The sequence below is a fragment of the Archocentrus centrarchus genome, chromosome 6, assembly GCF_007364275.1.
Source record: "Archocentrus centrarchus isolate MPI-CPG fArcCen1 chromosome 6, fArcCen1, whole genome shotgun sequence".
Lineage (NCBI taxonomy): Eukaryota > Metazoa > Chordata > Actinopteri > Cichliformes > Cichlidae > Archocentrus > Archocentrus centrarchus.
In genome coordinates this window covers 14003819-14018523 of record NC_044351.1, presented here as the reverse complement: position 1 = coordinate 14018523, position 14705 = coordinate 14003819, and the positions used below count along the sequence as shown (strand labels likewise).

The window sequence follows — 14705 nt, the reverse complement described above, 5'->3', positions numbered from 1 at the left end:
ACAGACACAGGATCTTGTCACGGTGGTGATTGATAAAGGTGTGAAGAGAGATTCAACGGGGAGACAGGGGAAGGGTTATTTAAAGCATAGGCTACACTTTGATATGAATGGCTTCCTGACTTAGTGAAGTGCATCTCCAGCTGTCAGTGTGACTTACAAGTAATTAAAGAAGGAGGAGCGCGTGAGTAACCGAGCTATGGCTACTGTTTGCAGAGCTCACATCCTTTGCAAAAGCATGTGCGACGAGGAGACATCAGGTTTGGCATAAAACGGATAGACAGGCTTATGGTGCTGTTCTGACTCAGTCTGGGAATAACCACAAGCTGGGAATAGCAGGGTGGCAGCAGTGTGTGGGTTGGTGTGAATAGTCTGCAAGCATGTGTGTGTGTGTGTGTGTGTTTCTGCATGTGTGTGTGTAAGAGAGACAGAAAGACAAAATGTGGTCAAGTATACAGATATGTACAATTAATAGATATATATGTATCATATAAACACATTGCTCTATGGTGGCAAAACTGCAATACTGAATGTGTGTCTTTGCAGAACCTAAAAGGCACCATAAGAAACATTTGTCTTGTGTTATCAGATGCCCCTTTAGACCAGCCGAACTGTCATTTTACCCAAGAAAAATGTCATTGTTTTCCCCTCTCTGCGCGTATCACAATCTAATCACAGTTTGCCCAGCTCATCCTGTATGGTCCAGGTGGCCTCACTCTGAGAGCTAATAGAGGGGGTTTTAGCATTAATAAATGTCCTTAACCAGGCTGATGTGATATAGACCAGATTACACAGCGACCTCTTTATGTCCGGCTAGACTCGTGTAAGTAAACAAATGCATAAATCCACCAGTTGCACTTACAAGTGTGCACTGTCCATTTCCTCTCTGATCAGAGATTCAAAGAGATGGTGTGTCCTTGACAATGCCTGTGAATGTGTGAATAAAACGAGTAAGCTGCACTGTGTGAAAAAGCTGGGTAATCCTGCTTGGTGCATACACAGTGTGGATTTGACTGGAACTCTTTCATTTTCCCAAATCAACACAGTGTTTCTTAAAATACTACAAGCTGCTCTACATGGTGCAAGACAGATTAGATCATGACTTGAATATGACACTGATTTTTTTTTTTCTCTTCTTTTATGAGCCCTGTGATTGGTGGTTCAGGAGGAAAACAGCTCTCAGCTTGTTGAAGACTGTGGGCTTTCCGCTGAGCCCCTTTTTGGATGCCATGTTTTTATGTGGGCTGCCCAGCAGCCTGTGCTGAATGGTGGAAACAGCTAAGCCATCTGTTACACACTATTTTCATCAGTCTTCTTACCAGTGGGGAGAGCCACGGCCCAAAGGGACTTTCAGCTACTCCGACAGAGTCCTATTTGTCCAACAGGTCAAATTTAAGCCTCACAGCGAGGGACCACCAAGCCAGATCTCATTTTATTACACAGCCTAGGTGATTATAAAACCCACACGTTGCTTGACTGGGCAGAGCTGGTGATAAAAGGGACTATACTAATACAAAAAAATAAAAATAAAAAAAAGCAATCAGGTGCCTCAGAGAATTAGAAGAGATTATTACTGTCACAGTTGTTAAGTGACCATAACCTGGTGTGTCCTCAAATTCATTTTAAGCCAGGTTAAAAGGATCATCTTGTGAATTGAACTTTGTTCATGTAATGTGTTTCTTGGGATGAGAAAAGACAAATTTGAGCTTTCCAGGTGAGGATGAAACAGAGGCTGGCAGGATTCATTTGAGATTACTTGGCACAAACATGGTGTAATCCCCTTATCTGCGTACTTACCTGTCCCTGACAGTGATCCAAGCCTACCTCTATGAGCCTCATTGGCCTGACATTCTGGCAGTAGAAAAATCCCTGTCTAATGTGTCAGCCCAGGCAGCTTTAACACCTGGCACGCCGGTGCTTATCTGCTGAGCACCCAAAAGCACCTGCATTATCCCACTGAAGCTTCACAACAAGTGAAAAGGCCTCTAATATCCACACAGTGAAATTACCATTACTGCATCAGACACAGTGTGCAAAGTACATGCCATTATGAGGGGCTTACATGCAACATGAGACACACCTCGTGCCTTTTAGCATCCTTCCTCCTGGTGGCCGGTCTGGCGAGGGTTTCACGACTGATAAATCAAAGAATAGTGCTGCTGCTTCAACTCACACATGAAGGCACTTCATTAAAACTCTGCACTTAAGCCTTTGAGCCATACTGATGATCAAATATGCCCAAGAATTAAGTGCCTATATCCCCAAACCTGTTTCTGTTTCAGATTTGTCACGAAAATGTACTTAAAGTATTAAAAATTAAAAGTACTCAGTACCAAGTCAACTAATTGATACAAATACACTTAATTTTAACATTACTTTATAAACTGCTTAATTTATAACAAAACATGCTATAGTTTAGAAGTCCATTGTATGGTGTATGTGGAAAAAAAATATCTTTGCAACTTAAAGCTGTCAGATACATGTAGCAAAAAGGTGTCATACCTTGAAATGAGAAGATTAATGGGGTGAAAGAAGAAGCTGTGACTAATTTTAACTGTTTTTTTTTTTTTTTTTTTAAGTCAGCGCTGCTAACAACAGTGCAGTTTACCCATTTAGAGCTCTCTCGGGGATATAAATATTCAAAGCGTCATGCTTCCAGAGTTGACAGTCTGAAATAGTCTCTGACCCAGTGGAAAATTAATGGCCTTCTGCAAACATGGAATTTGTTTAAGGCAATATGAAAGGTAATCCATTACACACGTATCTATGCTTTTAAAAAAGAAGAAGACAGAATTGTTTTAATCAATTTCCGGTCTGGTCATTTTTCATTCCTTCCACATAGGTTTGCCTAGCATCACCGGGGAGCATCGTTGTAACAGGATGGAAATTACTTTACCTTGAGCGCCCTATTTGGATTTTTTTTCCTTCTTCTTTTGGGGGGAAATAACACTATAAGCATTGCCAAAGATTTTTTTTTTTCATTATAAATTGGAGTTTTTCAGCAGACACGCAGCAACAGACAGGTGAGAAACACGCTAGTTTCCGTGTGTTTTTAGGGCCTTGAGCTTTGTACAGACTTCGTTCAGTTACAGGGTTGCCTTGCTGTTTCATTACTTTGTGATCATTTTAAACATGTCGACAATCTGCGAGATGGTCTATTTGAATATTAACATTAGCTTTGTTAGTTAATAAATAAAGCATGGGAAGACTGCAGTGTTTTACATGTATTTGGAGCTTGGTAAGTACATATAGGCCTTCCAATGACTGCATAGTTTTTACAGTGAGGCCTTGCCTGAACTATAAACAGACTTATCCTTGTCTATACTGACATCTGGTGGTGTTTTGATAACGTTGTGTAAGCCATGCCGGCGCAGTTACCTTTGTTGGACGTTTAAAGTGGTCATTATTGGAGGAAACTGCGCGCCGCCGTCAGATTTTAATGCACATCTTTGGGACATTTGCTGTTTCTGCTTTCAACTGTGACAGTTTGGTCGGCGTGTTTGCGTTAATGTTAGTTTTTCTGAAAAAAAAAAAATGGCGATTAGAAATTCAGTCAAATGAGCCAGCGTAGATTAACGACTCTTCCTAAAGCATCTGAAATAACTGGATGTGTTTTTATTGTGTTCGCGTAATTTCCTTACAGCCTGAAACTGGCGTGCCTTGAAATGAAGCACCCCGTTAACACTGGGGGCGGTGACGGTGGCGTATGTGATTTCCCATGATGCACTGCGTCATGGCAACACTTTTTATAATAATTTTAAACAAAAAGAGGCGCACACGTCAACAAACATTGGCGGCAGATAAGTGGGTGATTATGACTTTAGTTTAAAGACCGCACGGTTGTCTTAATTTATGAATCAAGACACCGTGACTGAGGATCGCATGCAGGGAAGTGACTCCCCTGCTCCGGCCGTGATAGAGTCAGCTTTGCGCAGTGGCAGTATCGTAGCCTATGAGGTTTATCCGAGGCGCGATTATTGCTAGTTGAAAACTTTACCCAATACCCCGCCTTGACGACTTGAAATATAGTCGGCAATGGCAATTTTTGACGGTCTCTACGGAGACTTGTTTATTGTCGGAAAATAAATATGGTAGTGCATTAATAATGTGAGGAACTCTTACAGTTTGTCATTATGTAACAAAGTCAGAAACAGAGGTTTGTAGATACTTAGTTATTATGTGCTGTTGTTTCAGGAAGTGGAGCTTTAGCGTATTTATCGAGTTTCCGGATCTACAATGACTGATGGACCGGAGGCTACGTCATTTCCCTTTTAACCTACAGATAATAATAAAATAAGTAAAAAACAAACAAACAAACAAAAAAAAAAAACATAGGTACATTTACTACAATCTTTTTTCTTTTTCTACATTATTTTATTGCTAGTTTTACTCGCACTGATAAGCCACCTCACGATTTAACTGCAGTTACATGTGACACCACACAATAGCGGTGTGCTTTGTGTGTTTTTGCATGATTACAGTCAGTCTTTGTGTAGCTGTGTAAATTGCGTAAATATTGTATTGGGCTACTAGGTGAGGATGATTTCAGTTAAATGTGTACATACCAAGAATCACAGCTTTAAAAAGGCTTGTGAATAATAAACCACACCCACCTACAACCCTGATAGAGAGGTGTAGAGAAGGGAGACACTTCCCCGTGTGCCGCTGTGGCTCTTCAGCCTTGCGCAGTGGCAGTATCGTAGCCTATGAGGTTTATCCGAGGCGCGATTATTGCTAGTTGAAAACTTTACCCAATACCCCGCCTTGACGACTTGAAATATAGTCGGCAATGGCAATTTTTGACGGTCTCTACGGAGGCTTTTTTTGTTGTTTAAATAATGATTGTTAAGCTTACTGAAAAAGCAGCTTCTCCGTGGGAGTTTTTAACGCAGCTAATGAAAAATTACTTAATTAGTGTAACTTCCTGCTGTTTAGATATTGTTAACTGTAACTTTTAGCATGCTTATGAGTGACTTTTCGGAGCCACAATGAATGATGGACCGGAGGCTACGTCATTTCCTTTTGAACCTACAGATAATAAAAATAAAATAAATAAAAAAAAAACATAGGTACATTTACCACAATCTTTTTTCTTTTTCTAAACTATTTTATTGCTAGTTTTATTCGAACTGATAAGCCGCCTCTCGATTTAACTGCTTTTACATGTGACACCACATAACAGCAGTGTGCTTTGTTTGTTTCTGCAGGATTATAGTAGTCTTTGTGTAGCTGTGTTAAATTGTGTAAATATTGTATTGGGCTACTACAGTATGTGAGGATGATCTCAGTTAAATGTGTACATACCAAGAATCACAGCTTTAAAAAGGCTTGTGAATAATAAACCACACCCACCTACAACCCTGATAGAGAGGTGTAGAGAAGGGAGACACTTCCCCGTGTGCCGCTGTGGCTCTTCAGCTTTGCGCAGTGGCAGTATTGTAGCCTATGAGGTTTATCCGAGGCGCGATTATTGCTAGTTGAAAACTTTACCCAATACCCCGCCTTGACGACTTGAAATATAGTCGGCAATGGCAATTTTTGACGGTCTCTACGGAGGCTTTTTTTGTTGTTTAAATAATGATTGTTAAGCTTACTGAAAAAGCAGCTTCTCCGTGGGAGTTTTTAACGCAGCTAATGAAAAATTACTTAATTAGTGTAACTTCCTGCTGTTTAGATATTGTTAACTGTAACTTTTAGCTTACTTATGAGTGAGTTTTCGGAGCCACAATGAATGATGGACCGGAGGCTACGTCATTTCCTTTTGAACCTACAGATAATAAAAATAAAATAAATAAAAAAAAAACATAGGTACATTTACCACAATCTTTTTTCTTTTTCTAAACTATTTTATTGCTAGTTTTACTCGCACTGATAAGCCACCTCTCGATTTAACTGCAGTTACATGTGACACCACATAACAGCAGTGTGCTTTGTTTGTTTCTGCAGGATTATAGTAGTCTTTGTGTAGCTGTGTTAAATTGTGTAAATATTGTATTGGGCTACTACAGTAGGTGAGGATGATCTCAGTTAAATGCGTACATACCAAGAATCACAGCTTTAAAAAGGCTTGTGAATAATAAACCACACCCACCTACAACCCTGATAGAGAGGTGTAGAGAAGGGAGACACTTCCCCGTGTGCCGCTGTGGCTCTTCAGCCTTGCGCAGTGGCAGTATCGTAGCCTATGAGGTTTATCCGAGGCGCGATTATTGCTAGTTGAAAACTTTACCCAATACCCCGCCTTGACGACTTGAAATATAGTCGGCAATGGCAATTTTTGACGGTCTCTCCGGAGACTTACGTTCGGTGAAAATGAAAGAATAATATGTAGTCTCATTTTACATTAATAGTCCAGCGTATGTAGGATAAGTTATGTCCTTCCACTGTTGCTGTGTTTTGTAGAAACCTGTGATCACCATATGTGCTGACTTTCGGGAGCTTCAAGAGGTATTGGTGACACGTCACTTCCGGTTACAACTTCTTTCCAGTGCTTTTATTTATGCTTTTGATTTTAAGCCAGATTTTTTAAATTTAATTTTTTAGATTCTTTGCCCGCAATTTTATACACATTGATAACAAGTCATCACATGGTTTAACCGCAGTTACACGTGACGCAGAGGTGCAGCCGTATGGTTGTTTAGGACTACAGTTACGACTTTCTTGTGTTTTTGCGTGTTTAATCCATTCTTCTCTGCAAAATTTCATGTTTGTGAAAATATTTATACAGTGCTAATGATATTGGTTGTAGATTATTACTGGTAATACACCTAATTACAACTATAAATCGCGTATTTTCAAACCACGCCCACAGCCAAAACCGTGACAGAGAAGTGTAGGGCCCAGAGACACTTCCCCGTCACAGCACTGTCTCTTCAGCTTTGCGCAGTGGCAGTATCGTAGCCTATGAGGTTTATCCGAGGCGCGATTATTGCTAGTTGAAAACTTTACCCAATACCCCGCCTTGACGACTTGAAATACAGTCGGCAACGGCAATTTTTGACGGTCTCTACGGAGACTGATATAGTTGTTGATGAAAAGTTACAGTACGGACAGTAGGTGACGATCACAGTGGTTCAATGTTCTATTGTTATTAAATATCGGCCTTCATTCAGATTATAGAGCATAAAGACATCAGTTTGGCAAAAGTTGAAACGTGAGTAACACGTCGTTTTTGTTTTGTTACACTTTTACTTTGAAAACTCTGAATTGTGTTACTTTAGTTAATCTGGGGAAACACAGAGAATGCAGGCGTTTTGCTGTGAAGACCGATACTTGCTCAAAGATCGTGATCAAATATTTAACATGTTAATTGGATGTTGAAAGTAGTGCATTTGACGAGTTCGTGTATTTGTTGTTTGGGCAGTACTTGAAACATAATAGCCAACAGTGACAATAATAATGATAATTACTTGAGGTGGAGCAGAAAAATGTTACTGTAGCTTCTTCAATAAATGTCTTCAGTCTCATCCAGTATAAGACAGGTTACGTTTGGGAATAATTATTCCCACCTACCAGAACTGCAGTCCCAAATAACATTGATCTAAACATGAGTGGTGCATCCATAATGCAACCTTTCCAAACCCAACAACTGCATTTGCACTGGCAGCAGAATAACCTAACTGGTGCACATTTTGAAGACACCCCAGCACTCACAGCTTGTTATGCTCTTGCACTGACAGTATGGTAATCTGAGGCACAATCATTGCTAGTTGAAAGCCAGTGCCCTGCCTTGATGACTTGAAATACTGTCAGCAAAGTTAAGCATGTGGTAGATGCTTCAGAAGACTTTCATAGTTGTTTTATATTCCTTCCTTGTCTGGGAGTATATTGCACACATTAATCAGATAGACTGGATATTTAAATTAATAATAATAAGGAATAAGGGAGCAGACAGCTTTGTGTCACTGTCTGTTATCTTATTGTTCAGAGGCAGTATCAAAGCTTATGAGGTTCTTGCAATGTGCAGTTATAGCTAATTGAAAACTTTTGCCAATCTCTGTGAAGACCAGGTTGTTGTTGAATATAAGATATTCATGCAGCTTCAACATTCATCAGTCTATTTGACCTCTCCCTTATCTGTTTTCATACTTAATAGATATATTCATTGAGAACCCAAGTCCTTTCTCTCTGATAGTCACATATGCGTCACGAAATGATGCAGTGCAGTTGCCAGAGCAGCAGGGGGCACTATATAGTTATGATGAACTGGAGGATGAAAAAAGCCTAAAACAGATCATGCATTTTTTTTTTCTTTTTAAAATCTTTAAACCAAAGGTCATCTATTTATTTATTGCAGCAACGTGAAGAATTTATAAATATGCTTTCTTTTTTTCCAAACTTGATGATGATTGCCACATCGTGATCCTTTGTGCTTAATAGTCACTTGTAATTGAGATTGCTTTTCTCAAGTGAAAATACCATTTGCGTAATCACGTTTTAGCACCCCGTAGAGACTTGTGATTGCAGTGATCTCTGATTAGAAGAAGGGTGTGTTTTAGTCAATCGCAGGGGTGGAGGGTTTAATCAAGGCGGTGTTCTTGTTTGGCAGATGAGCTCCAAAGCCTCTCGCCAAGCCTGTAAACATTTTTACACCCCTGTCATGTGAAAGCATTTCCCCCTTTCCACCCCTTTCATATTGTAAGTACATGTAACTGTGATATATTCATTTTTTTAAAACCATAATAGTAAATAGTAATAGCACAGTAATAGCAGCAGTTAAAAGAAAGTGCTCATTAAAATGAAATTGTAATCAATCTAGTACACTTAAATACAAAACAGTAAATTACTTCAACATTGGAGCTGTTGAAGTACAAATCATTAAGTCTAATCTGAAATTTATAACCTGTGTCAGCAGGTTTGTTTCTATGACTGCAAAAACATTTTCATCTACAGTCTCACAGTTAAAATATTAACGATATTAAAAAGAATGAACTGTATTTAATTATTGTTATATGTGTCTGAACAGTCATACAATTATCCTGGAATTTATTTCAGTATCTTTTATTAATCAGATCTCTTGTAATGTGTTTTATGTAATCTTGCTGCTTGTAGGGTATCAGTCCTCATTTCTGTTAACCAGATTGTGGGGAAGGAAAAAAAAAGAAAAGAATAAAGCTTCCAGACATTTGGCTGTGTTCATCAAAGGTGAAACTCCGGTTTTGAAGGGTGATTCATATTTCCATTAATTACTCAAGTCGGCTTTTGCATTTAATCTACATTCAGTGTGACGCGCGAATTGTTTGCTTTTACTGTCGGTTATACACGTCCGCCGAGCATTGATCAGTCTGCGCCAAATGGAGCCTCTTAGCCAATATTCCTCTTGACCTGCTTATGGCCCTGTGTTTTCCAAATGTAAGAAAGTAATTATGCTCTCAATCGAATGATGTCAGGTACTCTGTTTATTTATTTTTGAAATTTAGTCATTTATTAAGCTCTGACCTTTCCGATGTCACTGACAGCTCTATAGTCAGAAATAAAATGGAAGACTTTGTTTTATGTAAGCGACAGCTGCAGACATGTCAAACATAAACAAATAAATTGCACAGCATCACAGGACTAGTTCCTAGGTAACCATGTGACAGTACCGACAATTGCTATGGAAACCAGTGTATCCCCTCTCTCTCTGTCTTTCTCCCCCCACCCAACCTCCCTCCTATCTCTCGGGTCTTTCAGGAAATGTGTGAGAATATTTCTTTTTTTCCTGCGAATTGGTTTTACTTTCCAGTTTGGAGAATGATATAGAATCATTATTCATAATAAAACGAGTTGACAAAGCTTTCTGAAATATCAAGCCTACTTTTCTATATTACCGGACAACTCACTGCCCTGCTTTCATGTCCTTCTTTTAACTCACATGATATGAACACTGGGATTTGCATTAAGCCCATTACAAATGAAGATATTTTTCAAGATCAGAGTAAACAAAAACTTGTTTTAATCATTTTCCTTAGATCTTTTGTTCAGCAAGCAATTTGCAATCTGCTTTGCATAAGGTCTTTTGTTTTGATCCTGTTTGTCACAAATCCAGTTACAACTCCATGCTCCAAATGGAAAACCAAGCTTCTCTTCAAAGACAGACATCACAGCCTATTCTATTTAAAAAAAAAAAAAAAAGCAGGTGCAAATCTAAAAGAGATGCTTTGATTTGCAGCCAATTATGGACATCCTTGTTGCTTCACCTTTGTGTAAGGCTCTCTTTTTCTTTTTCCTCGAAGCTGTGCCCGTTACTCTTGGAGGAGAACCAGTAATGTAGGGATTGCACGAATGAACAGAAACCTCAAAAGTTATCAAGTTATTCAACACACCCAATTAAACTTGTTCCAATCCTCTAATGCCATTTCCCTCTTAATCACTGCGTGGTGTACAAGGGGTTGCCCCCAATTAGTTGCCTCATGTGACATCGTGACACGGAAGACGGCTATCGTGATTGTATTTCTGCCTCAATTACGTTGAAAACTCTTCAGGCAGAGGTGAATGGTCTCCTCCTGTCTTATCTGTGTTTTTTTGTCTGTCTTCCTTTGTTTGATTGTTAGAATGTATCAAAGCATAGCCCATCATTTTTAGAACTGAAAGAGCCTTAAACTGTAACAACTATAGCCATGTTTTGTAATCATGCAGTTCTGAGAAGATAAGCTATTTTTAACACCTGCTGTGCATTATGACATTGTAATGTTTTAATTACCACTGAATTTTCTTTCCTCAAAATAGGTCTAGGATGATGTCAGTGTGTCATGAATTCAATTTACAAAAGTTTGAAATATATTTCAGCGTGTGCAGTAATTTTAGTTAAACTAATTTTAAATGATTTTGTACCTGATTGCCAGTGAACTTTAAGGTCAAATCACTTATTTTAGGAGTAAGTGGTTATACTCAGGGCAAATCCTGGAAAACAGTCATTTAATAGCAGATAATTTAAGGCCATAATTCTAATGGGTTTCCATCATAGTTTTATACTGCAGCCAGTATATCATGAAACATATTCAGTAGCATTAATCTACCAATTATCCATAAAGGGATGAGTTGCTGCCCCAAGTGGAGGAGTTTAAGTATCTCAGGGTCTTGCACACGAGTGAGGGGAGAGTGGAGCTGAAGATTGACACATGTATGGGCACAGTGTCTGCAGTGATGTGGACACTATAGCGGTCTGTCGTGGTGAGGAGAGAGCTGAGCGTGAAAGCGAAGTTGTCGCTTTACCAGTCGACCTATGTCTCTACCCTCACATATGGTCATGAGCGCTAGGTAGTTACTGAAAGAAAGAGGTTGTGGATATGAGTGACAGATTGCCCTCTGAAGGGTGATAATATGAGGTCAGTTGGGAGGGCCTCAGCGTAGAACCGCTACTCCTCCATTTTGAAAGGAGCCAGTTGAGGTGGTTCAAGCATCTGACTAAAATGCCTCCTGGGAGTTTCCTGGGTGCGGTGTTCCAGGCATTTCATACTGGTGGGAGGCCCTGGGGTAGATCCATGATGTGCTGGCTCGATTATGTCTCTTGGTTGGCCTGGGAATTCCTCGGTGTTCCCCTCAATGAGCTTGAGGAAGTGGCTGAGGAGAGAGAAGCCTATGCCTCTGTTTTTAGGCTGCTTTCCCCATGAACCAGATCCAGATAAGCAACAGGAAATAGACTGATGGATGAATAGATGGATAGTTTATTGTTAGGTTTTAGTTTTCATGTATCCTTTAGTATTTTAAGCATATTTTAGTTCTAGTTTACATTTATGATATTTAGTCCTGTCACTATTTTTTTCTATCTTATTGTGGTATGATTCACACCTTCTGGCTAAAGAAGCTAACTGCACTCCATTAGCGCCTGGCAGCACAAATGAACCAGCTGCTAATGGCTAAGACACACCCAGAATGGCTGATTGAAGGCCGGACAGTCCTGATCCCCTAGGATTCATAGACGGGACCAGTCCCATCCAACTACGCATCCAATAACCTGCCTTAGTACAACAAGGAAGCTCCTGTTAGGCATCATAGAGGCCAAGATGAACAGGCACATGGCTCAATACATGAGCATGGCCCAGAAAGGAACTGGTAGAAATACTAGAGAAGCAAAACACCAACTACTAGTAGACAGAGCAGTCACTCAAGATTGTAAGACCAGACTAATCAACCTTTGCACCGCCTGGATTGATTGCAAGAAAGCTTATGATTCAATGCCTTATATGGGGATCCTGGAATGCCTAGTACTAAACAAGATCAACAGGATCCTAAGAGCCTTCACCACGAACTCAGTGAGGATGTGGAAAATAACACTAGAGGACTTCAATCCAATTGCACAAGTCACCATCAAGTGAGGGATCTACCAAGGAGATGTTCTGTCCCCCTTGCTGCATAGGCCTTAACCCCCTCAGCCAGATCATTAAAAAGACTGGCTACGGATACCGACTACAGAACGGAGCAAACATCAGCCACCTCCCCTATATGGATGACATCAAGCTGTATGCCAGAAGTAAACAAGATGTTGATTCACTGATTCACACCACTAGGATATACAGCAATAACATTGCAATGTCATTCAGACTGGAGAAGTGTTGTCGGATGGTGACAAAAAGAGGAAAGGTAGTCAGACCTGAGGGAACTGAACTACCAGAAGGCAACATTGCTGACATTGTGGACAGCTACAAGTACCTTGGAATCCCACAGGGAAATGGGAACCATGAAGAGGCTGCTAGGAAAGCTGCAGCCACCAAGTACCTCCAGAGAGTAAGGCAAGTCCTGAGGAGTCCACTGAATGGGAAGAACAAGTACCGGGCAATCAACACCTATGCCCCGCCAGTTGTCAGATACCTTGCTGGGATAATAAGCTGGCCAAAGGAGGAGATAGAAGCCACTAACATCAAGACAAGAAAGTTTCTTACATGCATGGAGGGTTTCACCACAAATCCAGCACTCTGAGACTGTACGCTAAGTGAAGGAGGCTGAGGACTAGTGAGCGTCAGAACCACTATCCTTGAAACAACTATGAGTACATCAGAAAGATCGACATAAATGATCATGTGCTTTGTAAGTACCTCAGGCAGCAAAAACAAAGGAAGAAAGAAGAGGAGCAAGAACAGGAACCATCATGGGAGGGCAGGCCTCTGCATGGCATGTGCCACCAGCAGATAGAAGAAGTGGCTAATACTGAAATATCCTACCAATGGCTGTGCAAATCTGAGCTGAAAGAGAGCACAGAGGCACTAATCATGGCAGCGCAGGAGCTAGCTCTAAGCACAAGATTGATAGAGGCCTGGGTCTGCCACACCAGAAAAGACCCAAGGGTAAGCTGTGCAGAGATGATGCTGAGACAATCCAGTACATAACAGCAGGGTGCAAGATGCTAGCAGGCAGGGCATACATGGAATCCATCTGTGGTATCTTTGTCAAGTATGGCCTGGAAGTTCCGAGGTCAAAATGGGATACGTCCCCATGGGTGGTTGAGAATGACCAAGCTAAGATCCTGTGGGACTTCCACTCAGGGCAGTGACCCCCAAACTGGGAGAGTGGCTCCAGCAGTTTCCAGTGCAGAGGAACAACTAAGATACTGCGCAGGTCTCTAAAGCTCCCAGACTTCTGGTAGAGAATGCAAGCTTGGAGGAGGACCGGCCGCAGGGCGAGTGGTTCTGTACCACTGAGATTAGAGTACTGAATCGCTTACAGTACCTGTTGGCCTGTTTATGCCTGTTTCACCCTGGGGACTCCAATGATACCACTATTTATTGCTGTTGAGTTAATGATATGGTTTCTACAATATAAGCATAACAGCAGAACAGAAATTGAATATACTTTTGGGCAATGGCGCATATTAATTATGCTGTCAACAAATCCCAGAGTTATTAAATGCAAGTCACTCTGAGTAATTACTAACACAATCTCAACACCATTCCCTCAGTGCCCCCCCCCCCCCCCCCCCCCCCACACACACACACACACAACCCCCTCATTGTACTGCAAATTAACATTGTGTGCACAATGTTACAAAAAGATGGGTTTGACAAGCTAGTAAGAAAGGTAAAGCTAAAGAATTCATCCAACCTTATGGTACATCATGGCTCGGTTAAACATACAGCCTAGCTCACTAGTTAGCTTAGTGAGATCAGAATGAAAACAGAAAATTATCAGCAATAATATTATGCAGTCTAAACAAAAATCAAACCATTTACAATTTATTTCATATAATTTAATTATGGAACTTTGTATTTTAGAAACTCTTCATGGTTCAGTTCTCGGATGCCATGTGCTTAATTCTTCATGTGTAAAACTGGGCGATTCCTTCAAATTTTCTCAGCAAGACTGAATGTGTGAATAATCACACAGTGTAACTGCAATGTAACCGGGATGTCCATAACACAACATTTCAGTTTCTTGTTGTGCAATGAAGCTTCTTCTATGTAAAGTAAGTAGTTAATACATTTTGTCATTATTGCTGTTAACAAACTGTGATAGAATTGACACATGAAGTCAGTGTGCAGTCAGTGTGTTTACATGTTCATATAAACACGCCAGTGTAGCGGTTGTCATAAAAGGAAACCCTAGCTCTTTCAGACTATTAGGTGCAGAGTCCTTGTAGCCTTGAGTAGCCTGCGGCTCTCAGAAATAACTTTTCAAAAGGTACCAGTCTCCCGTGTTTCCCCAGGATCCAGGTGTTTTTAATTGGATTTCTTTGACAAGATTATTGCCTGCTCTCAGGCCAAACTTCGATGGTGTGTATTTTAACAAGTGTGCCT

General features: G+C 40.5%; 5 non-coding genes across 5 annotated transcripts; all 5 read left to right on the top strand.

Annotated features, from left to right (window-relative positions):
• Nucleotides 1-3920: 3920 nt before the first annotated feature.
• On the top strand, nt 3921-4061 carry LOC115782395 (U4 spliceosomal RNA). The gene has a single exon (XR_004020135.1). It is a non-coding gene; the product is annotated as a U4 spliceosomal RNA (small nuclear RNA).
• Nucleotides 4062-4674: 613 nt separating this feature from the next.
• Nucleotides 4675-4815, top strand: LOC115782398 (U4 spliceosomal RNA). The gene has a single exon (XR_004020137.1). It is a non-coding gene; the product is annotated as a U4 spliceosomal RNA (small nuclear RNA).
• A 598-nt stretch (nt 4816-5413) lies between these two features.
• Nucleotides 5414-5554, top strand: LOC115782400 (U4 spliceosomal RNA). The gene has a single exon (XR_004020138.1). It is a non-coding gene; the product is annotated as a U4 spliceosomal RNA (small nuclear RNA).
• A 598-nt stretch (nt 5555-6152) lies between these two features.
• LOC115782394 (U4 spliceosomal RNA) lies at nt 6153-6293 on the top strand. The gene has a single exon (XR_004020134.1). It is a non-coding gene; the product is annotated as a U4 spliceosomal RNA (small nuclear RNA).
• A 578-nt stretch (nt 6294-6871) lies between these two features.
• Nucleotides 6872-7012, top strand: LOC115782396 (U4 spliceosomal RNA). Its single transcript, XR_004020136.1, has one exon. It is a non-coding gene; the product is annotated as a U4 spliceosomal RNA (small nuclear RNA).
• The last annotated feature ends 7693 nt before the right edge of the window (nt 7013-14705 follow it).